Raw genomic sequence first — 25303 nt, forward strand, 5'->3', positions numbered from 1 at the left:
TGCATGTAAAATGGATAGAAACAGCATGTTAGCTTAGCGTAAAACGACAATTTACACAAAGTTTATTTCTATTTCTTCTGCTCCAAACTTACTTCAAACTTACTTCTATCAGGAAGACTCGCAGACTGGAGTGAAATTAAAGTTTCATTTATTTGATGAATATAAAACAGAAAAGTAATGTCTCTCTTTGGCGTAATCCCCGTCTGGCGGTCAGAAGAAGGTGTAATCGGAACCGTCACATCCTGCTGGAGATAGGAGGCAGGGGCGAGGAGCACCCTCAGGGACTCAACAGGTGGTGGTGGGGTGGAGGAGGTTGTGTGTTAGCACACTGAAACAGCAATGTGACTTATAAAGCAGCGGCTTACGTGTGATTGGCTGGGAATTACCCCGCTAATGGTGCGATGATGTACAGCTGCTAGTCTTCCCGCTAGAACTGCGCTGCGCTACATTTCTCTGTCTGCTCGTATGAATGTAACACATCAGAAGAAAATGTAATCTCTTCAGTAATCAAAATACTTTTGGAATGTAAATGATTTGAATTGTAACTGTAGTGGAATACAGTTACTTATATTTAGTATTTTAAATATGTAATCCTGTTACTCCCAAAACACTGTAGAATTGTAATATTTAATTGTATTATTATTATTATTATTGTTGTTATTGTTGTTATTAACTACTTCTCAAAATTGCTCATTATATAGATTATATTTTTATATTCTTTGTGAATATTTTTAAACAGATTTCTCTCTCATCAGACTTTTACTTGCATTTAGTCATCAGATATTTCCTGGAATATTTGCAATTTAATATCTGAACACGAACAGGTGCATCTTGTTTCTCAGACAAAAAAACAAAGAAACTGTGAAATGACTGAAATAATCATTTCTCTGACACACCGTGTGTCTCCGCCTTTCTTCTGGTTCATTCTTATGAAGGAGGGCGACTGGAAGTTCAATAAAGACGGCGGTCACAGACGTGTTGAATTGCAGCAATCAGTGGAGCGGTGACAGCAGGTGCTTCAGAGATTCACACACAGGTAACACTTTCCAAAAACTTCATCAGGACTTCTTCAATTCTTAGAAACGACTTTAATATCAACAAATGATCTTTTAAATGAGCTTAAATCATTCATTTGATTACTTTGGTAACTTTATTAAATATGTAAATGAAGAATAAACACTTAATAGTGATCTATTAAATAATGTCATTATTATGTTATTAATAAAGTGTTAATATCATTATATCATCTAAACCTGAACTTTTTAATTGAATACTTTCATATATTTGATATGTATTTAATATTAAATTGGCATGTATGTGAGACTAATGATTTATTAATCCTCTGGTTTGTGTAAGAACTTTATAATCTTGAAAGTTATTCACGGTTTAAAGCAGCACGCTCGAAGAATTCTCCAGAAAGACAAAATAAAAGCACAGATTTGTTGGTTTATTGTTTCTCTGAATGATTTAATGCCGTTATAAGTTTCTTACAGTTCAGATGATAATTTCTGAACATTCAAGATGTTCATTATGATTTGATAATTGTCTTCTGAGACGATTACATCACAGCACTTTATATCAGTGCCAGAATCACTGAACTAGGATAACCTTTGACCTTTATGTGTAGTAGGAAAGCAATGTGACCCATATTTATATATTTATATATTTATATCAGCTTTATGAGTTTGTAAGTTGTGATTATGTTTAACCCTGTACAGCGGGACACATGAAACTGTTTTTAGTACCTTTAGACAAACTATAAAAAGAAATTAACGTGTTTTATTTTATGTATCAAAGTTGATTCATGTTTAAAGGTCGTTATCCTCCTGAACAGCAAATCATTTTTGTGTTATTAAGTTATTTTTAGCCCGTTCATGCTACAGGGGTGAAGTTTGGGGTATTATCAGAGTATTTTCAGAGATACTGAATGTTTGAGAGTTTGACCATGACAACTTCCTCTCCATCACAGTTCAATTCAGCACATCAAATATAATATGAATAAAATATTTATTTTTTATCATATGTATTTTATGCACCAAACGATATTTTGACAGTTAAAAAAGGGAAACTGTAAAACTTTTTTTCATTGGATCTCAGGAAATGATGGAAAGATGACATCATCACAGATATATTCATGTAAAATTATGAGATCTTTATAATGACAGGCTGCAAATATGAAAATACACAGAAATATTAGTTCATACTTTAATTATATCTTATTAAATGTTTATGTCAGACTTTTCAAATCTCTTTTTTTGTGTGAATGTAATGAAAGTTATCTTGTGTCATATTTGATTCGTGATTTTAAAGTTTTTTTTCAATAAAATAATGAACAAAATTTGAATCAAGCACAAGTTGATTATATTCAGCAAATACTCATTTTAAAATATCAGTTTTTATATAATCATTACAGTCACTTTTACTTTATTAAATTAAGCTGTTATTTATGTTAACATAAGAGTCACATTTCACAGAAATCAGCCGCCATTTTAAATAGATTGATATAAACATTGAAACCACTTATTTTGTTTTATGGGGTTAAAGTCTTTCTCTCTGTTTACATCTCATATATATTTCAGTCCGCTTCTAGAAATGTCTTCTCCTAACCCAAATCCTACTGCTGGTCCAAGTGTCAGCACACCTGCGTCAGCTCCTGCGTCTGCATCTGCGTCTGGGGCAGCGATGGCTTCAGGTGAGGAGAAAATATTAAAGTTCTTGTAGTGACTCAAAAGAAGGTGCTAGCAACAGCAAGTTCATGGGTTTGATTCTCAAGGAATCCACATACAGATCAAATCTATCTTGAATTCCCCGTAACTCACTCCGAATAAAAGCAGAAATGTAATTAAAAATGTAATGTTAATATTTATTAAACATTTGAGAAACTTTCATTTCAATTTTGCAAAGTTTTGGAAGTGACGACTGCATTTAAAGCGAGAGTTCACCCAAAAATGAAAATCTTGTCATTGTTCGCTCATGTTCATGATGTTCCAAATAGTGCTGCCACTTTCAAAGTTGTTAAATAAGGATTGACAGGGCATTAAATGTAGCATTAAAGGAGCCCTTTGCATTCATGTTTACTTTTATTGCATCTTTTTTGCATTCTGAGAAAATGAATGATGACGAACATTCGCCCTAACATCATCTTTCATGTTCCTCTCAAGAAACCCCCGAAAATAACAGAATTAAACCAGCTGTGTGAACGTGTCACGCATCTCTTCATGATCTCTCACTATTTCTCCTCTTTCTCAGACTCTCTTTTGACGGTTCGATCCATCGACCTCCTGAAATCCAAGGATGGACAGAACCGGCGAGAGCATCACACAGAGAGTTACTTCAGCCCAAAACTGATCGTCCGCAGAGGACAAACATTCCAGATGTGGATCGAGCTCTCGCGACCTTTTAACCCCAAATCTGACAAACTTCAGCTGGACCTGAACTTGGGTGAGTGTTTGACTGCCGTCGGGATTCACTCAAACACGGAAATCAGCGAAATCCTGATTTACCTTCATATGGTGCCACTAAAATCAGAATCTCCATTAAAAGTATTTTCAGAGTTCAAGATCAGCTCAACCGCGGCATTTGTGGCATAATGTTGCTCAGCCACTGGCGAAGAATTAGTAGAGACGGGGGTACAGGTCCCTCCCAATGCTTAGTAGGGGTGAATTGCCCCCCACAGTCATGTGTCTGTCCCTGTTTATAGATTTTTAATCAACGTGGAAAATAAATGAACGAGGAAGAGAAACCGGCAAGACTTGCAATGACGTCTGTCATAATCCCACAAAACCGAAGTTCCCCTCCTTTTGACAAGTTGGTATCGCCCAACACGGACTGACAACATGCATCAGTACTGCGTCCACTCATAGTCGAATCTCTCTGTGATCAATAATTCATTATAATTTCATGCACCGTTATATTTGCAGGTTTGTACGTTTAATTGAAATAAAATTGAAACTGTGATTTGACCTGAAATAATCAAAACAAGCAAGTACAGCGGCTTGTGTATCTCAGCGAGTACTGCCGCTGACTATCACATCTGTCAGGTCTCCTAAGCAACCAAATTGGCCCGGTTGCTAGGGTGGGTAGTGTCACGTGGGGTAACCTCCTCGTGGTTGCTATAATGTGGTTCTCGCTCGCGGTGGGGCGTGTGGATGCGCTCAACAAGTCACGTGATAAGAAGCGCTGGTTGACGGTCTCAGACGTGGTGGCAACTGAGATTCGTCCTCCATCACCCGGATTGATCCATAAAAGTGATCAAACGACTCGTGTGCTGTATTTCAAGCGTTGTGTGAAATTGAAACGGTTAAACCGCTAATAATCTTTCCCGAACACGTATCACATGAACGATCACAATTATTTGTAATATTTCCGTTTCTTTGTTTTGTGTTTGATGCAGATTACATCTTCACGAGCGCTCGGGGGATTCACGTCACTGTTCCATTAGTAGATGTTCTGGAAGACGGCCGCTGGGAGATGAAAATCATCGAGCAGAAAGACACCAAGATCAAACTGTCAGTCAACTCCTTACCGACCGCTCCTATTGGCCTATATAAGGTCTCCGTGACGACATACTCATCCAAGGGTGGTTCGTCTTTCCTGTACAGCGCAAACAATGACTTCTACATGCTGTTCAACCCCTGGTGTGAAGGTAAGGACTGAAATACTTGGAGTAACATGGAGTGGTGGTGGTGTAGTGGCTAAAGCACATAACTGTTAATCAGAAGGTCGCTGGTTCAATCCCCACAGCTGCCACCATTGTGTCCTTGAGCAAGGCACTTAACTCCAGGTTGCTCCGGGGGGATTGTCCCTGTAATAAGTGCACTGAAGTGACACTGTCTCTTTAAATGTCTCTCTCTCAGATGACTTTGTGTATTTGGATAACGAGGCCGAGAGGAAAGAGTATGTTCTGAATAATATGGGCAGAATTTACTACGGAACCGAGCAACAAATTGGAACCAGAACTTGGAATTTTGCGCAGGTGAGAAATTTGCCGACAATGAGCAGAAACTCGTTCAGCAGCTTCAGAAATATTTCTGCACACTGAAATTATTGGGGGGGGGGGGTTATTGGGAGTTTTTCTAAATAAATCTTACTGGTTTAAAAGTAAAACTGACTTAAATTTATGACATAAAGTGAGGGATTAAATTTAATGAACCCTCCAATGGTATTGAAAAATTTGTATTCGCGGAAGTATCAGATGTGATAATGATGATGATGATGATGATGATGATGATGATAATGATGATGATGATGATAATGATGATGATGATGATGATGATGATGATAATGATGATGATGATGATGATGATGATGATGATGATAATGATGATGATGATGATGATGATAATGATGATGATGATGATGATGATGATGATGATAATGATGATGATGATGATAATGATGATGATGATGATGATGATGATGATGATGATGATGATGATGATGATGATGATGATGATGATGATGATGATGATGATGATGATGATGATGATGATGATGATGATGATGATGATGATGATGATGATGATGATGATGATGATGATGATGATGATAATGATGATGATGATGATGATGATGATGATGATGATGATGATGATAACATTGCTTCTTCCCTGAAGTAAGAACAATAGAATTATGAATTTCTTTTGGGATTTTATGCATTTCTAAATTCGACCATTCATTTGCTCATCCAAATAATTACATAATGTTTTTTAAAAAAAGTAAAAAGTCAAAACCTGCACTTTTGAAACATGAAGAAAATATAAGATTATGACATAAATTGGCGGCAGATCTAGTGAACAACGTTTAAATAACATGACTTGTAAATCATGTCACGCCAGTAACAGCCAGTCGACGGACACTAAATGTAGTCTGATGACTTGTTGTAAACTAATATGCATTTGAATATATATTTAGACATTATAAAACTATTATTTGTCAAAGTTTTTGCAGTTAATGTCATTATGTTTGCAATCAAACCTGACCATGGTGTTACAAAGACACAGAATAAACATTTTCTACCAATCATTTATTTCAAACATAAAATTATCATTTTTTTAATGCATTAAATGTATAATAATGTCAAGAAAATGAACATCAAGAACTGCAAAATACTGAAAATTCAACTGGAGGATAAAACAGAAGAATCCGAGGAAACATTTTCAGTTTCTCGTGTCATCGGTGTTTAATAACGGCAGCGCACATGATCAAACACACGCGCTCCAAATCACAATATTACAAACTTTCATTTGAAGTATTTGGAAATAAAAAGCAGCTCACAGGAACAGAAATAAAGAAAGTGTTCTTGATCTTTATTGCTTTAGTTATATTGTATCATTTGTGTTATTTGTTTCAGTTTGAGGAGAACGTTCTGGAAGCCTGTCTGTTGTTGTTGGAAAAGGGTCAGATTGCTGTAACGGCGTGGAAAGACCCTGTGAACGTGACCAGAGTGATATCTGCGCTGGTGAGTCGTGTGGAAAGTCATAAATGAAGAAATCCTGGATTTGACAATGATTTTTAATCTGATCTGATTTTATGATTTGAACGATTGAAACACAAATCTGAGATTGAACTCATGAACATGTTTAAGAACCATTTCTTTTCTTTTGCAAAACATTTAGAAATAATAATAAATTATCACTATTTTAGATGACATTTTTATAAACCTTCAATAAAACATGCAAGCACACAAACTGCAGTTCTGTTAGTCGCTACTAAAACCCACTTTCTCAACGCCCCCGTCTCCCAGTTCGGTCTCTTCGGCGACACCGTTGACGACTTCGCCCAGCAGTTTTCGGCGGTTAAGAAACAGACGGAGGACATCTCTCACATCATGCCGCGCTGTTTTAATTAGGGGGTTTTGGGGAGGGTTACGTGCAGTCCACTCAACAGATCGCTAGCACCTGACTCAGCAGTCACGTAACACGGGTTAGTGCATGCCGTTTTGAAGTGGGACCCCTTGTGTCACTACAATGGACACAACAGAAGGGGAACGTCATGGTTACTGTTGTAACCTCTGTTCCCCGATGGATGGAGGGAGATGTTGTGTTCCCCTTGCCACGTCACGACCCCTAACACTGTAATGCGCCGTAACCTTATTCAGTGCAAAAACCTCTCTGACAGATGCTCGTCCGCTCCCCTTTATACCCGTATGTCCGGGGGCGGGACATGCATATTCTGTCTGCCAACATGACATTGTCCTTTTCTAAAGTTCAGAGGTACGCGAGGCTCTCAGAAGACACAACGTCTCGTTCCTTCCATCGGGGAACGGAGGTTACAACACTAACCATGACGTTTTGAGGTACTAAATGCAGGTGTTTCACACTGTTTCACAAACAACTGCTCTTAAAGCTGCAGTGCGGTACTAATAAACACGAACTGCATGTTGTGTTTTAGTTTCATTATCTCTTTAGGTTATTAAAATGTTGTGCTGTGACGACCTAATTGAAACCATAAAGCAATGTTGTAATCATGTTTTGTGCTTGCTGGGTAATATTGTCACACAAAGACGTCATTTACGGGTAGAACGTGTGAGACATATGACGAACATCCAATGACGAACAGATGCAAACTTCTTTTATATTAGGGCGGATTAGAACCCGAAACTCCTTGTACTAGAGACGAAAATAATCTGTGAGACCAATCAGCCATTTCCGACTAAATTATTTTAGATCCGTGTTTTATCCATTGACTAACAAAATCCCAGTACGGACGTGTTAAATATATGGTCAAGTTATCAAATGAATTTTATTGGAGAGCTTGAATTGGTCATCAAGAACGACTATTTATCAAAACAATAAAGATGATTTGACATTATCTGCACACACCCTAATTCATATTTATGAGTTACACCACTTTGTGACATCACCAAACCTCTCAAACTGCCACCACCCCTTTTTAAAGCAGAGTGACGCCCATGTTTTCACCCTTTTTTCTGTGACAGGTGAACTCCAACGATGACCGTGGTGTGCTGCAAGGCAATTGGTCAGACAGCTATGAGGGCGGGACTTCCCCCACAGCCTGGAGTGGGAGTGGTGACATCCTGAGACAGTACTACAAAAGTTCAGGAACACCTGTCAAATTCGCCCAGTGCTGGGTCTATGCTGGAGTCACTAACTCGGGTAAGTTAGTGACTAAAAATACAGACGTTTCCAGAAACAAACGTTTCACCGCGAGCACGTGTTGCTAACGTATGCTGTTGCATTACTGTGGCAGTAACAGACCTCAGTACTCAAGGGGGCGATAGAGTTACCTTCCAATGTCTGCGCTTTTAAACTGATTTGTTATTTTGGTCACTAGCTACGGGAATCAATAGCACTTGAATACTTGTGTGTTTTGGGAATGTAAGATCAGAGGCAATACTTTGCCCCATTTACAAGCCCTTTATTCTATTTCTGTGGCCAGAATTGTTCATGGCGATGTATATTTCTTTCTCTCAGTCTTAAGATGTCTTGGAATTCCTACTCGTTGTGTGACCAACTTCAGCTCAGCTCACGACACCGATCTTTCCTTGACCACAGACGTTTATATTGATGAGAATCTGAAACCCATTGAAAAACTGAACAGTGATTCTGTCTGGTAAGATCCAAATGACTCGACCAACCCAATCGCCTCAACGACCATACCTTTCTTTTTCTTTGTGCTAAATGATGTTAATACCAGCTTTGTTTTGGAACTTTCTCTCTCTGTAGGAACTTCCATGTGTGGAACGAGTCCTGGATGTCCCGTCCGGATCTCCCAGAAGGTAATGGGGGTTGGCAGGTTGTGGACGCAACCCCACAGGAGCAAAGCAAGGGATTCTACCGCTGTGGCCCGACCTCGGTCACCGCTGTCCGAAAAGGACAAGTCAACCTGAAGTACTGACACTCCATTAGGTCTTAGCTGAAGTGAGAGCTTTCATATTTACATTCAATCTTGTACCCTCATTTGTCTCTTTTACTAACAAAGAATGAATTGTGCCCAATGAGGTTTATTTGTCTAAAATGGCGGCCCTCATGTGCGGACCCTCTCCATGTAGAATTAAACAGCTTTTATAAGATTACTGAAATGACTGGAGTCTTCATATGAATGTGAATGGTCATGATGTCCTTCATATATTGCATTCACGTCTTTACGAGTTAAAATGACTGAGTGCACCTTTAAGACAAAGTTTGCCATAAAAGCCATATTTAAACCAAACACTTATTACAATAGTTAAAAAATAATCAAAAGTTCCAAAAATGTTGTAATGTGGCCATATTGTATTTTATATATTGCGTCTAATCGAATTCGGTTTGTGGATAGTTCATGAATATGATGCGGGTTTTCTTGGTAATACCGTGTTATAAAGTGGTGCAACAGTAAATTGGCAGCTACTGTAAATGTTGAGTTTTGTTTGTTTCAGGTGAACAGTGATAAAATCTTCTGGCAGCGGAAAGCAGATGGAAGTTTCACTCAAGCCAAAATAGAGAAGAATTCCATCGGCGGTGCATCAGCACTAAAGCGGTGGGATCGGACCAACGTATCGAGATCACGAACCTCTACAAATACCCGAGGGTAGCGAAATGTCTATATGCATTAACTCTGTCTCAACACAGTTGCTCTGCTCTGAAACTGAGTGAGATGAAAACCTAAGCGGCATTTTAAAGCATCATTTAAAGCGCTCTCAACACAAAAGCTGTTCTTAAAAGTTAGCAGTGCAGCTGTTCTCTGAGAGGGGCTTTTCCCGGACCAAGCTTGAAAACACCTTGTTTAAGACACTCCATTTTACCCAAAGTCTAAAGCAGCATCACATGGATCCTTTATGTGAGAAGACATTGTGACGGCTAGTGAGAAAAACAATCATCCAAGATGGCCGACAAGTACAGCAACATAAAAATGATATATTATATTATAATAATGTCGTTAGCTAACGTCAAACACTATAAGAATCAACTGCAATACTATTTGTGTGGACATACTTGTTGCTTTTGTGGAGTGTGTCAAATCAGTCACTTCCATTTTAGTTTGGATGATGCGTTTGGGTTCCTTCAGACCGAACATGTTTTCAATTGTTTTTCTCTGTAAACTTGCTAAATGGACATCTTTGACCGTTGCGTCATCTCACAGTTTCTTCATTGTCTGCCGCAGGAATGTCACATTTATACTTTAAAAACGCATCTTAAGAAACTCCAGCTATCTGTTCTATTCTTTGAGCATTTTATGCATATAAACACGTTTAGTCTAAATAGTGCCTTAGAAGGCAGTAGACAGTTGCCAGCAAGCTTCTTCCTAGGGTTCAGAACGGAGCTAATACTTCAACTCTTGAATGACAGCAATATTTCACACTTCCCTTCATCTTGCTTTCACGTCCTTCAGGTTCAGAGGAGGAGCGCATGGCTGTGGAAACCGCCAGTCAATACGGCTCCAAGCCGACGGTGTATCCCTCTCCCACCGCCAACGATGTGACCATTGAAATATTAATGGAGGGGGCGGGACCTCGTATCGGTGGTGATGCCAAACTGTCCATCGTTCTGAAGAACCAAAGTTCAGTGCAGCGCGCTACAACTCTCTTCTGTGAGGTGGCGGTCATGTACTACACTGGAGTTCTGAAAGCTACCGTAAAGAAGGAGCAAATTCCTGTCGATCCTCAAACCGCTGAGAAGGTGAGGAGCAGAACAGTTCGATCTATTAAAACAAAAGCTTTTCAAAAATTGATATAAAATATATAAAACCAAGACTACAAAAGGAAATGTTAAATATAGATTTCTGCTGCTTGCCTCCTTCAGTCAAGACCATTCCTTGGACACTGCCGTATCGGGAGTACATAGACCAGCTGGTGGACCAGGGCGCTCTGATGCTCACAGTCACTGGACGGGTCACTGAGACCAGACAGATTCTGGCCACCCAGTTCAACTTCAGATTGCGCACACCAGATCTTACTCTAACTGTAAGCGAACTTTACTTTCTTTATCTGGATCTGTTGGGGAATGATTTAAAGATGTTTTACCCTCATTCTCATGTCAGTCTAGTGTAAGATGAAGATTAAAAGGTTTTACACATTTAATGAGATTGTATTTCCATTGCAGTTCAGAACAATCCTGAAATTGCAACGTGTAATTTACACATTTATAATATCAACCAATAAAATCATACAGTCACTATTAGATGTTCAGATTTGGTATAACAGTGATGAACAGGAAGTAAAAGGCGATTCTGAATTCAAGCCGAATTGACCTTTAACTCAAATGCTGGATATGAATTGTAAATATCTACTAGAGATGTGCACAGATAGTCATTATTTGGTTAACTGTTGAGCGCCCCTTGTTCAGTGTAATAGAGGTCTTCAAACTGACCCGTGCCTGGCGAAAGCAGTGTTTTGGGTCAGTTTCTGGATTATAAGACGGGTTTGTTCAATTGAGACTCGTGTTTCTCTGTGCGCTATAATTCCTGTTATTCTGAGTGTTTGATGCAGATCCATTAAAATAATAGTTTCTTTATTCCCGAATCCCGTCTCCCAACGAATTACCAAATAACCATTCGTGAACCCGAATATTGCAAACGGTTCCCGTCACATCCCGAATATCTAGTGGTGAGGATTTTGATTAAAGTGTTTTTTGAATTCATTCACCAAAAAGTTTATTGACAATTTTTGCAAATGAAATCTTTGCACGAGTTTTGAAGGGGTAATTTGCATTGAACAAAAATCCAGAAGAAGTTTTAATAATCTAATAATTATCTGCTGAGCTTAACTTTTATCAAACTATAAAAGGACAACAATACTAGCCCAAACACAATCCTGCATTTCAATAACTTCCGTTTGTCATTGTAATTTGGGGTCATCACTCACATTCATCATTTTTCCGCTCCTTTACGTGTTGAACGAGATTCAGCCAGTCAACAATTCCCAATTCATATTAACAAACGCTGAAGAGAGAAACATACTGGGGAACAAGCAGAGCTTAAAACTGTCATCAATACCCGGACAAATATGAGTTTAAGAAGCATGTCACCATCACCAACAGATGAAATAAAGCAGCGTGCACACGTGTCATGAAAGACAGTCAATGAATATTGTGTAATCTTGAGATGTATTAATAAACATCTGCTGATGGTGCTGGAGTAACGTGACCTTCCTGAACTGATGCTACGCTTGATTTATGGCAGGATATGAATTATACAAATCAACAATTCAGTTTTCACTAGATCAAATATTCATTCTTGAGATCAGTAATTAAGTGTTCAATCAAAACTGATAAAACCCATAAAAAACATTAAAAAACATAATTATTGATCCGTAACTGTCACAATTATCGGTCTTTCACTCTTGTTGAAAATACTGATTGTGTAATTGTGTTTTCACTCTTTCAGGCTCTCGGGGACGCTGTGGTGGGGAAAGAGTTGACAGTCAAGATCACTTTCCAGAATCCACTGCCACAAGTGCTGAAGAACGTCTTGTTTCGGATAGAGGGATTGGGAATGCAGAGCGTCAGAAAGATCACATATGGGTTCGACACTTTATATAATTCAACGTTTTGAGGAGTGATATTGTCCTGCACTTTACACTTCATGAGAACTTGTCTGCTAAAACATATAAACGATTTGATAGAACTTAAAGTTCTTAAAAGAGTGAAAAACTTTCAGTTTTAAAAATTAAAGTTTATTTTCTCTCGCTCTCTCTCTCTCTTTCTCTCTGTCTGTCTCTCTCTCTCTCGCACACTCTCTCTCTCTCTCTTTCTTACTCTCTCTCTCTCTCTCTCTCTCTCTCTCTCTCTCTCTCTCTCTCTCTGTCTCTCTCTCTCTCGCACACTCTCTCTCTCTTTCTTACTCTCTCTCTCTCTTTCTTTCTCTCTCTCACTCTCTCTCTTTCTTACTCTCTTTCTCTCTCTTACTCTCTCTCTCTCACTCTCTCTCTTTCTCTCTCTCTCTCGCACACTCTCTCTCTCTCTCTCTTACTCTCTCTCTCTCTCTCTCTCTCTCTGTCTCTCTCTCTCTCGCACACTCTCTCTCTCTCTCTCTTTCTTACTCTCTCACACTCTCTCTCTCTTTCTTACTCTCTCTCTCTCTCTCTCTCTCTCAGTGATGTGAAAAAGCTTGAAACAGTTACATTGATGGAGAAGTTTGTTCCCACGTTACCTGGCTCAGAAACTCCTCGCGATCGATGGACTGTCGTCAACTCACTCAAGTGCACGGAGTCACAGATATTGTGGTCAAACCAAAGTAAATAAAAACGACTATAGTTTCAAGACCTTGTTAAACATTTTGAAGAACTTTATGTAGATTTTAATGTACAGATAAACAGTTTTCAGCAATAAAGGCATGTTTACTTCATATCCTGTCTGTTGTGAATCTCTCGTGTTTATTTTCATTGTAATTGTTGAGCGGTGCAGATTATTGGCAATATCAGTAATACAGTTCATGTCTTTATTCAGATGCTGTCAACATTAGCTACAGTATTTTACATTGTTCACAGCTTACAGACGGGAGACAAAATGGTCTGAACACATTTTTATTAACATGCAGAAAATAATTTATGAGAAAACAGGAAATTTCTGAAATTGTACATTTTCACTGTATTATGAAGAAAGTTGCAATCTGTAATTACATCAGATTTTAAATGAATGTAATCATATTGTTTTAAAAGCTTTTAATATATTCAGATTCTTATCTCTAAAAAAGTTTCTATTATTAGTGGTGTTTGCTAACCTCTTAAACTCAAAGAGAGCTAACATCGTTTAAGCTTAAAATGCTCATGTATACATAAATCAGGCATCACGGGTATCATTCATTACCATCACTTCTGCATTAATATGACTTAAAACAGTCGCGTCACAAATAAGCGCCACCTAGTGTTTATGTGGTAGAACTATTTAGAAAAATGTAAAACAGCACTTAAATAGACAAATCATATATCAAATGAAAGCTCTTATTCTCAGGAATGTGACTTTATAGTTTATTTGTTGCACTAATACCAGTTTAAAAGATTATCAAAAGAATCACAAAGTGAAATATGGTGTTTATAAGACATCAAATACACCGTCCCCCACTCTTTAAAAATGGGGATTTGGTCCCTCACACTTTTTATGGTACTTTGCCCTGATTTCAGTTTATACCGATTCCTAAAGCTGGAGTTGTGTTCAGCGTGTTTCAGAATTTGGGGGATTTTTTAAATCTGTATAAACTGAAATCAGGGCAAAGTACCATAAAAAGTGTGGGGACCAAATCCCATTTTTAAAGAGTGGGGACGTGTCCTCATGTCCCCTGCGGCTGTTACCCCCTTGGTGTTAATATATATAATTGAAATCACTCACACAATAGTATTAGCAATAAATGATGTTTGCATTAGCCCCTTTAACTCATCAATGTTTCACACTCAAATTTAAAAGATCATCATTCACACATAATTTGGACTGAAGCCAAAAAACAGTCTAATTTGTTTCAGAACACCCCCAAATAAAAAAGACTCCAATTATTCATAAATCATTTTGTATATTTTTACAATCTTATGATGAAAAGAATCTATTTTGTTTTTCTGTTGTAGTAAATTTGTAAGCATGTAATTTCGGTTCCGATCATCCCATTTCCCTCCAAAAAGTTTTCTTTTATTCCACTAGATGGCACGAATACTATTTTCGCCCTCACAGATGTGCTCGTCCATAGACATTCAGTGTAATGTTCAGTTCACCCCCATGTTGTCATTGAATATCTCGGCCTCTGAGTGGACTAGAAGCTCAATCTTGGTGTCATTAGACAGCTGAGATCCTCCCCTTTGTGAACTTTGGATCATTATTAGTCAATAATATATATATTTCTGTATATTTCTGTATATTTCTGTATGTAGACACCTGGATAAATGTTTGGGTTTCTAAGTGTATAACTGTCATTTTTTTTTTTATGAGAAGAGGATTTTATTATTTGTATTTGTGTCTGAAAAGACAGACACATACAAAATCAAAGTGTTGATGGACTTTGGTTTTTTTTCATGTTCATATATGAGACATGTTTATAAAAAGGTTTTTTTAATAACGTGTGTGTAAGGGAAAACAAATCATACAATGTCTGTTTATTTTTATTGTGTTTTTGGGGAGCATCAGTCTGATGATGAGAACTGGGTACTTTGACCTCGGAAGTTCAAGGTGCAAGAAAAGAGAGAAAGGAAAAAAGGCGACGTGATGAATGAGTGAAGTGCGGCGCTGAGAAGTGACAGCAGTCATCGTTCACGGATTTATTTATTTTTAGCTGCAGCTCTGTGACGAAACTTTGCGCAAAAGTAGCCTATGGTGTGAACTGGAAAAGTTCACGCATAAGATAATTGCGAGAGAGTTCAGTGGCACTTCCATGGAGGACAAAACATGCAAAAATAATAAATACATAAATAAATAAATGTAATAATAAGAAAATAAATAAAGGAATAAATGTATTGATAAAACAAATATAATTAGTTTTTAATGAAAGTTATTCCTGAATTTATTTTTGTATGACTTTTTTCCTTTATTTATTATTTTCTCTTTTTATTTTTATTCTTTAAAACTTTTTTATTCTTTCATTTGTTTTTGTTTTTTAATTTTTTTATGCATTCATTTATTTTTATATTTATTTATTCCCACATGTATTTATTTCTATATTTAAATATTCCCACATTTATTTATGTTTGTATTTATTCTTACATTTCTGTCTCTTGTATGATAATGATGTGGGCGGGGCCTGCTTACCATTGGCTTATTGTAGACTGAAGCGTGTGCTCGATTACTCTGGACTTGTTTTGATGTGACATTAGGTCATATATATCGTGTAAACTAAAGCTATTTGTGGGGCTAAAAACACAAGAGCTTCAGTCAATCCAAGATTTATTGGTTATACTACAATCACAAAATAAATGGGGACCTGTTTCTTCAACAAATCCACAAAATGAGCAAGTTTCATAAATTATATGATTTAACCTTATGCTTTTCTTTTTTTTCTGTGTATATAAATTCATATTTTGATGTCCGCAAATCCATAATATTGTTTACTGTTGTTATGATTGTTCATTGTAAAAGATACAACCATGCTTCATTTCCCTGATCGTTTATGTATGTATGTATATAGAAGTTCTGCAATTAAAAAAATAAAATAAAAAAACTACAGCTGACTCTTCACATATATCTAGAGAGTTGCGCGACATGCGAATGAAGTCGATAACACGCATCATATGACTGTTTCATTTAGAGTAGAGGTGCTTATTGATGGTTTAGGAGAGCTGTATGCTGGTATGAATGTTGAAGCACATCCTGGATTGTTAAACTCTCTGCAAAACGTTTCCTGCATATTCTAAATCTGTGTGAGTCAGAGGGTGCTAAGGTGGGACGTCCATCTGCTTCCGATAAGTACTATTGAGCTCTCGACCAATGATGCACTGGAGCTCCGCAAGGACCGCCTCCCTCATTTACATGTTGCACACAGAAAAGTAAAAATAAATACATGTATAAATAAATAAATAAATATGGGAATATTATAAATATGGAAATAAATATATGTGGGAATAAATAAATATAAAAAATAAATTAACACATAAATAAAAAAATATGCAAAATAAATGAATAAATAATTAAAAGTTAAAAAGAATAAAAATAAAGTTAAAAATAAATATAGAAAATAATAAAGGAATAAAGTCATACAATAATCAATTCAGGAATACATTTAATTAAAAACTAACTATATTTGTTTTATCAAGACATTTATTCCTTTATTTATTTTTTATTATTACATTTATTTATTTATTATTTATGCACGTTTGGGGCTCCATACACTTCCGTTTCGCGTGAGTCAGATAGATGAGGAGATCTAGCTCGGAGATTTCATGTGAGAGAATCTGTGTGTTTTTTCCCTCACTTTGATTTGTTTTATTAGTTTTAGATTGTGAATTCATCCGGAAGAATATTCCAGTGTTTTGTTTTTGGTTATTAATTTTGGGTAAAAGTATGGCAGTGGTGTGTGTAGTTGGGAGGTCGTGTCAAGTGCGTGTTTACTATCTTTAACACTGAGAGATCATCGAGATCAGGAGATCTGGGTGGATTTTCATGGATGCATCTAGCAGTTCGAGGAGGGAGGAGTTCATCCAGATCTACTCAATGTCGTTGTGGGTTGCGTCACGGATGCTGTTTATCATCTTCTTCTGCAATTTTAATTCGTGTTTGTCCTGACTCGTGAGTTCACTGGTTTTGCCTCAAGAGCTCCATCTAGCGCGCCATCTGTGTACTGAAAATCCCAGATGGGTACAATGGGCTATATGCACGCATAACTTCCGCGTTTGACGCAAGGATGCTCTTGCGTTTCCGGTTGGGGAGATTTAAAGCAGAGGTAAATGGGATTATGGCAGTCTTCTAAATTTTCTCGTTGTTTGCTGGAGTTGCCAAAATTTAGTATTCATGATGTGCGAAGAATTGTACGAATGTGCAGTACAACGCCACAGAGCAAGCTTGAGAAAGGTTTCAAGTTTTATGTTTCGTCTTATCTCTGCAATTATGAAGGTAAGTTCAGATAGCCTGAACTAGTACGTTATGGCTAACATTGTGCTATTATTTTTACATTCCGGCCAGCAGCAGACTAATCACGCTAATATAAATGTTTAGCATGTAATGTGTTTGTAATTTTGTTTGTAAAAGTGTCAGGTAAAATCAGGGCCACAAATGAGATCTCAGTGAAAGCTCAGTGTTACCGCTCTATGAGGAAAGCAGAGACTCCACACCAACTAAGAGTAGGACTGGTATATTGAAAGTGACGTTCAAAGTTCTTTTGAACATGTTCTAAGTTTTTACTTTTCTAACGTTACCACTGTTCATTTTGGATAACCACAGATGTTATCTTAGCTAGTATGGATGTTTATTGTACAAAATGAATAATAATAAAAAATGTAATGCAGTTCTATCAACGACAGATGAATAGCGCTGCGTTATTGCAAATTCTAGCTCCATTTTTCAGACGTCTGCATCCGGTTGGCGTTTGCGGCTCGATCAGGTCTGTACTTTGGAAATGTCGGCTACACACTCTTGACTGGTATGTAACTGTAAAATGGTCTCGTCTTATATTAACTAACCAGCTCTTCTGTATTTCCTTGCCTTTAGGAAGGAAATAGGTGCTGTCCTTTGCAAAACGTCCTTCTCAATCGGACATGGAGGGGAATACGATGCCAAACGACACAGACTCACGGAGACTCACAAGAAACGTGTCCAACAGAAAGAGACATCCAAATCTATGGATGCTTTCCTCCGACCTAAAAACGACTTTCTAGCTGACAAAGTGACTGCTGCAGAGGTGACGAGTGTGTATCACACTGTCCAACACGCTACATCATATCGGGCAGGAGATTGTGGCACAAAGCTAGCCCAAACGGTTTATCCGGACTCGGACATTGCAGAAGCCATTGTCACGGATGTGCTTGCCCCTGCCTCCGTCGAAGATTGCTTGAAAGTCCTCAGAAGACCACTGAATGAGCAACGAGAGGCAACAAACAAAGGTAATGTTAGAGTTATGTTCATGGATGTACAATTGTTGTGTGTTAGCTATTTGTGACTAAAAATGATCGTTGCTTTAATTCTGTCTCTTATCTTTCTTCTTTATTTGATTCAGATGCTGGTGAAAAGGTTTGAATCCTAAAGATGTCCCCAAAGTCCTAAAGGTGTCCCCAGAACACTGAACAGTTTTTTTCCTCGCCTGCCTTTACTAAAATGCAAGTTTACCATCCTTCTTCCCCCTTCTCGTTCCGCGAACCTCTGGAGTTGTGAGAACCGCACGTATCATATTTGATAAACGAGTTTCTAAGACATATATTGAATCGGTGAGAGCAATACTTTCTTTGAAAACCTGTTGTATCTATTTTGATATGTGTATTCGATACGCCATCTTGTGGAATTTCACTGTACGGCAGGCAGTAGAGGGGTGATTTTTTTAGCTTTTCAAATGGCGGCTGCGATTGGATCAAGCCAGACGCTTTCGGCAGGAAAATAAAGGCTAATTTCAAGTTGTTAAGGTAAAAAATAATATTGATTGGGCCTGATATAATTAATTTAACACTTTCTGAATTGAAATAATGCATAATTACTTAATAATTTAATCGTTAAATTACAAGTAAATCGTGTTGGAAATTGTGTATCAAATTTGATACTGCAGGTATTAATGGTGCTTTATGTCTAAACAGTAATGTCAAATTGTAGTAATGTTATCTACTTTATGACTACCACAAAGTAAAATAAAAGGACTGGAAAAAGATCTATGTAAAAAAAAAAAAGAGAGAAAAACTGCCTAAAATGTTCTATGTTTTCAAACTGTTAAAGGCATAATAGATATTTTGTATCTAAAATCTACACTGTTGTAAGCAAAACGTTCCCAAAAAGCCTGATGTATCAAATGTGATACAAAAAATATATCATAAACAAAAAAAATAATTTTTTTGGTTTTGATCCAAGGCTTAATAAACATCTAATTTCCAAAAATATATAATTTTCTGCCATTTTTTTAATGTGTCAGGCGACTTTTTTTTTACTGTTCCTGTGGTGTTGAGCAACTACAATTCCTGTTAATCCTATAATTTTATATTATAATTTATTTAAAGTAAATAAATTGTAATGAAAAATAAATAAAATTAAATAGCTAAAGTAAATCGTAAGTGGAAGTGCATCTGTTCAATTCATTCAATGTTCAAAATATTATTAATCTTTATTTAGAAAAAAAATACACATTGGTTGGCCTATTCATGAGGATACATCAGCAATTACACATGTTTAGGGGAATAGGGCATTATTAATATACCATGTGTGGTATGTGCTAGAAATGGGTAAACCACTATCAGTGAGTCTGCCCGTGGGGTGGGGGCACCGCCGCGCCAGGCAGTGTCCCACATTGTCCCTCAGAAACATACCCCTTGTCCCCCCTTGGGCTTATTAGCAGGTGGTCACCCTAGTGTTGATACTGTAACTGAAGAGAAATGTGCCTTTACTGGGGTAGTGGGTCAATTTAAGATCCCCTAGACAGACTCGCCACAACACTACCCGGCGGGAGGGCTGCATGTATATTTCTGTATATTTCTGATGATTTGTTTTGCATGCTTTTCCTGCGGCACTGCATATTTAGTTCTGGACATCTAAAACGTAACATTGGATTATTCACGCAAGCAAGCTCACAGACAAGTCAACAATAGCTCATTGTTTAGAGAAGATATAAAGTTTTTATCTATTTGGGATTTACCGCAGCAGTTATCGGTGCATAAAAGAGGCGTTTGTATTTGATGTCTTATAAACACCATATTTCACTTTGTGATTCTTTTGATAATCTTTTAAACTGGTATTAGTGCAACAAATAAACTATAAAGTCACATTCCTGAGAATAAGAGCTTTCATTTGATATATGATTTGTCTATTTAAGTGCTGTTTTACATTTTTCTAAATAGTTCTACCACATAAACACTAGGTGGCGCTTATTTGTGACGCGACTGTTTTAAGTCATATTAATGCAGAAGTGATGGTTATGAATGATACCCGTATGCCTGATTTATGTATACATGAGCATTTTAAGCTTAAGCGATGTTAGCCTCTTTGAGTTTAAGAGGTTAGCAAACACCACTAATAATAGAAACTTTTTTAGAGATAAGAATCTGAATATATTAAAAGCTTTTAAAACAATATGATTACATTCATTTAAAATCTGATGTAATTACAGATTGCAACTTTCTTCATAATACAGTGAAAATGTACAATTTCAGAAATTTCCTGTTTTCTCATAAATTATTTTCTGCATGTTAATAAAAATGTGTTCAGACCATTTTGTCTCCCGTCTGTAAGCTGTGAACAATGTAAAATACTGTAGCTAATGTTGACAGCATCTGAATAAAGACATGAACTGTATTACTGATATTGCCAATAATCTGCACCGCTCAACAATTACAATGAAAATAAACACGAGAGATTCACAACAGACAGGATATGAAGTAAACATGCCTTTATTGCTGAAAACTGTTTATCTGTACATTAAAATCTACATAAAGTTCTTCAAAATGTTTAACAAGGTCTTGAAACTAGTCGTTTTTATTTACTTTGGTTTGACCACAATATCTGTGACTCCGTGCACTTGAGTGAGTTGACGACAGTCCATCGATCGCGAGGAGTTTCTGAGCGCCAGGTAGCGTGGGAACAAACTTCTCCATCAATGTAACTGTTTCAAGCTTTTTCACATCACTGAGAGAGAGAGAGAGAGAGAGAGTAAGAAAGAGAGAGAGTGTGAGAGAGAGAGAGAGAGAGAGAGAGAGAGAGACAGAGAGAGAGAGAGAGAGAGAGAGAGAGAGAGAGAGAGTAAGAAAGAGAGAGAGAGAGAATGTGTAGAGAGAGAGAGAGAGAGAGAGAGAGTGTGAGAGAGAGAAAGAGAGAGAGAAAGAAAGAGAGAGAGAGAGAGAGAGTAAGAAAGAGAGAGACAGAGAGAGAGAGAGAGCGAGAGAAAATAAACTTTAATTTTTAAAACTGAAAGTTTTTCACTCTTTTAAGAACTTTAATTTCTATCAAATCATATTTTTTAGCAGACAAGTTCTCATGAAGTGTAAAGTGCAGGACAATATCACTCCTCAAAGCGTTGAATTATATAAAGTGTCGAACCCATATGTGATCTTTCTGACGCTCTGCATTCCCAATCCCTCTATCCGAAACAAGACGTTCTTCAGCACTTGTGGCAGTGGATTCTGGAAAGTGATCTTGACTGTCAACTCTTTCCCCACCACAGCGTCCCGAGAGCCTGAAAGAGTGAAAACACAATTACACAATCAGTATTTTCAACAAGAGTGAAAGACCGATAATTGTGACAGTTACGGATCAATAATTATGTTTTTTAATGTTTTTTATGGGTTTTATCAGTTTTGATTGAACACTTAATTACTGATCTCAAGAATGAATATTTGATCTAGTGAAAACTGAATTGTTGATTTGTATAATTCATATCCTGCCATAAATCAAGCGTAGCATCAGTTCAGGAAGGTCACGTTACTCCAGCACCATCAGCAGATGTTTATTAATACATCTCAAGATTACACAATATTCATTGACTGTCTTTCATGACACGTGTGCACGCTGCTTTATTTCATCTGTTGGTGATGGTGACATGCTTCTTAAACTCATATTTGTCCGGGTATTGATGACAGTTTTAAGCTCTGCTTGTTCCCCAGTATGTTTCTCTCTTCAGCGTTTGTTAATATGAATTGGGAATTGTTGACTGGCTGAATCTCGTTCAACACGTAAAGGAGCGGAAAAATGATGAATGTGAGTGATGACCCCAAATTACAATGACAAACGGAAGTTATTGAAATGCAGGATTGTGTTTGGGCTAGTATTGTTGTCCTTTTATAGTTTGATAAAAGTTAAGCTCAGCAGATAATTATTAGATTATTAAAACTTCTTCTGGATTTTTGTTCAATGCAAATTACCCGTTCAAAACTCGTGCAAAGATTTAATCTGCAAAAATTGTCAATAAACTTTTTGGTGAATGAATTCAAAAGACACTTTAATCAAAATCCTCACCACTAGATATTCGGGATGTGACGGGAACCGTTTGCAATATTCGGGTTCACGAATGGTTATTTGGTAATTCGTTGGGAGACGGGATTCGGGAATAAAGAAACTATTATTTTAATGGATCTGCATCAAACACTCAGAATAACAGGAATTATAGCGCACAGAGAAACACGAGTCTCAATTGAACAAACCCGTCTTATAATCCAGAAACTGACCCAAAACGCTGCTTTCGTCAGGCACGGGTCAGTTTGAAGACCTCTATTACACTGAACAAGGGCGTTCAACAGTTAACCAAATAATGACTATCTGTGCACATCTCTAGTAGATATTTACAATTCATATCCAGCATTTGAGTTAAAGGTCAATTCGGCTTGAATTCAGAATCGCCTTTTACTTCCTGTTCATCACTGTTATACCAAATCTGAACATCTAATAGTGACTGTATGATTTTATTGGTTGATATTATAAATGTGTAAATTACACGTTGCAATTTCAGGATTGTTCTGAACTGCAATGGAAATACAATCTCATTAAATGTGTAAAACCTTTTAATCTTCATCTTACACTAGACTGACATGAGAATGAGGGTAAAACATCTTTAAATCATTCCCCAACAGTTCCAGATAAAGAAAGTAAAGTTCGCTTACAGTTAGAGTAAGATCTGGTGTGCGCAATCTGAAGTTGAACTGGGTGGCCAGAATCTGTCTGGTCTCAGTGACCCGTCCAGTGACTGTGAGCATCAGAGCGCCCTGGTCCACCAGCTGGTCTATGTACTCCCGATTCTTACTCTCTCTCTCTCACTCTCTCTTTCTCTCTCTCTCTCGCACTCTCTCTCTCTCTCTCTTTCTTACTCTCTCTCTCTCTTTCTCTCTCTCTCTCTGTCTCTCTCTCTCTCGCACACTCTCTCTCTCTCTCTCTTTCTTACTCTCTCACACTCTCTCTCTCTTTCTTACTCTCTCTCTCTCTCTCTCTCTCTCAGTGATGTGAAAAAGCTTGAAACAGTTACATTGATGGAGAAGTTTGTTCCCACGTTACCTGGCGCTCAGAAACTCCTCGCATCGATGGACTGTCGTCAACTCACTCAAGTGCACGGAGTCACAGATATTGTGATCAAACCAAAGTAAATAAAAACGACTAGTTTCAAGACCTTGTTAAACATTTTGAAGAACTTTATGTAGATTTTAATGTACAGATAAACAGTTTTCAGCAATAAAGGCATGTTTACTTCATATCCTGTCTGTTGTGAATCTCTCGTGTTTATTTTCATTGTAATTGTTGAGCGGTGCAGATTATTGGCAATATCAGTAATACAGTTCATGTCTTTATTCAGATGCTGTCAACATTAGCTACAGTATTTTACATTGTTCACAGCTTACAGACGGGAGACAAAATGGTCTGAACACATTTTTATTAACATGCAGAAAATAATTTATGAGAAAACTGGAAATTTCTGAAATTGTACATTTTCACTGTATTATGAAGAAAGTTGCAATCTGTAATTACATCAGATTTTAAATGAATGTAATCATATTGTTTTAAAAGCTTTTAATATATTCAGATTCTTATCTCTAAAAAAGTTTCTATTATTAGTGGTGTTTGCTAACCTCTTAAACTCAAAGAGGCGCAACATCGTTTAAGCTTAAAATGCTCATGTATACATAAATCAGGCATACGGGTATCATTCATTACCATCACTTCTGCATTAATATGACTTAAAACAGTCGCGTCACAAATAAGCGCCACCTAGTGTTTATGTGGTAGAACTATTTAGAAAAATGTAAAACAGCACTTAAATAGACAAATCATATATCAAATGAAAGCTCTTATTCTCAGGAATGTGACTTTATAGTTTATTTGTTGCACTAATACCAGTTTAAAAGATTATCAAAAGAATCACAAAGTGAAATATGGTGTTTATAAGACATCAAATACACACGTCCCCCACTCTTTAAAAAATGGGGATTTGGTCCCTCACACTTTTTATGGTACTTTGCCCTGATTTCAGTTTATACCGATTCCTAAAGCTGGAGTTGTGTTCAGCGTGTTTCAGAATTTGGGGGGATTTTTTTAAATCTGTATAAACTGAAATCAGGGCAAAGTACCATAAAAAGTGTGGGGGACCAAATCCCCATTTTTTAAAGAGTGGGGGACGTGTCCCTCATGTCCCCTGCGGCTGTTACCCCCCTTGGTGTTAATATATATAATTGAAATCACTCACACAATAGTATTAGCAATAAATGATGTTTGCATTAGCCCCTTTAACTCATCAATGTTTCACACTCAAATTTAAAAGATCATCATTCACACATAATTTGGACTGAAGCCAAAAAACAGTCTAATTTGTTTCAGAACACCCCAAATAAAAAAGACTCCAATTATTCATAAATCATTTTGTATATTTTTACAATCTTATGATGAAAAGAATCTATTTTGTTTTTCTGTTGTAGTAAATTTGTAAGCATGTAATTTCGGTTCCGATCATCCCATTTCCCTCCAAAAAGTTTTCTTTTATTCCACTAGATGGCACGAATACTATTTTCTTCCTCACAGATGTGCTCGTCCATAGACATTCAGTGTAATGTTCAGTTCACCCCCATGTTGTCATTGAATATCTCGGCCTCTGAGTGGACTAGAAGCTCAATCTTGGTGTCATTAGACAGCTGAGATCCTCCCTTTGTGAACTTTGGATCATTATTAGTCAATAATATATATATTTCTGTATATTTCTGTATATTTCTGTATGTAGACACCTGGATAAATGTTTGGGTTTCTAAGTGTATAACTGTCATTTTTTTTTTATGAGAAGAGGATTTTATTATTTG

At 37.1% G+C, this 25303-nt stretch overlaps 1 long non-coding RNA gene and 1 pseudogene across 1 annotated transcript; both read left to right on the plus strand.

Moving 5' to 3' along the window:
* Positions 1–1000: 1000 nt before the first annotated feature.
* LOC127618347 (protein-glutamine gamma-glutamyltransferase K-like) lies at positions 1001–23690 on the plus strand (annotated as a pseudogene).
* On the plus strand, positions 16873–18632 carry LOC127618348 (uncharacterized). Its single transcript, XR_007967424.1, has 3 exons — positions 16873–17292; positions 18057–18448; positions 18562–18632. It is a non-coding gene; the product is annotated as an uncharacterized LOC127618348 (long non-coding RNA).
* Positions 23691–25303: the final 1613 nt, after the last annotated feature.

This window comes from Xyrauchen texanus, chromosome 25 (assembly GCF_025860055.1).
Source record: "Xyrauchen texanus isolate HMW12.3.18 chromosome 25, RBS_HiC_50CHRs, whole genome shotgun sequence".
In the NCBI taxonomy this organism is placed as follows: domain Eukaryota; kingdom Metazoa; phylum Chordata; class Actinopteri; order Cypriniformes; family Catostomidae; genus Xyrauchen; species Xyrauchen texanus.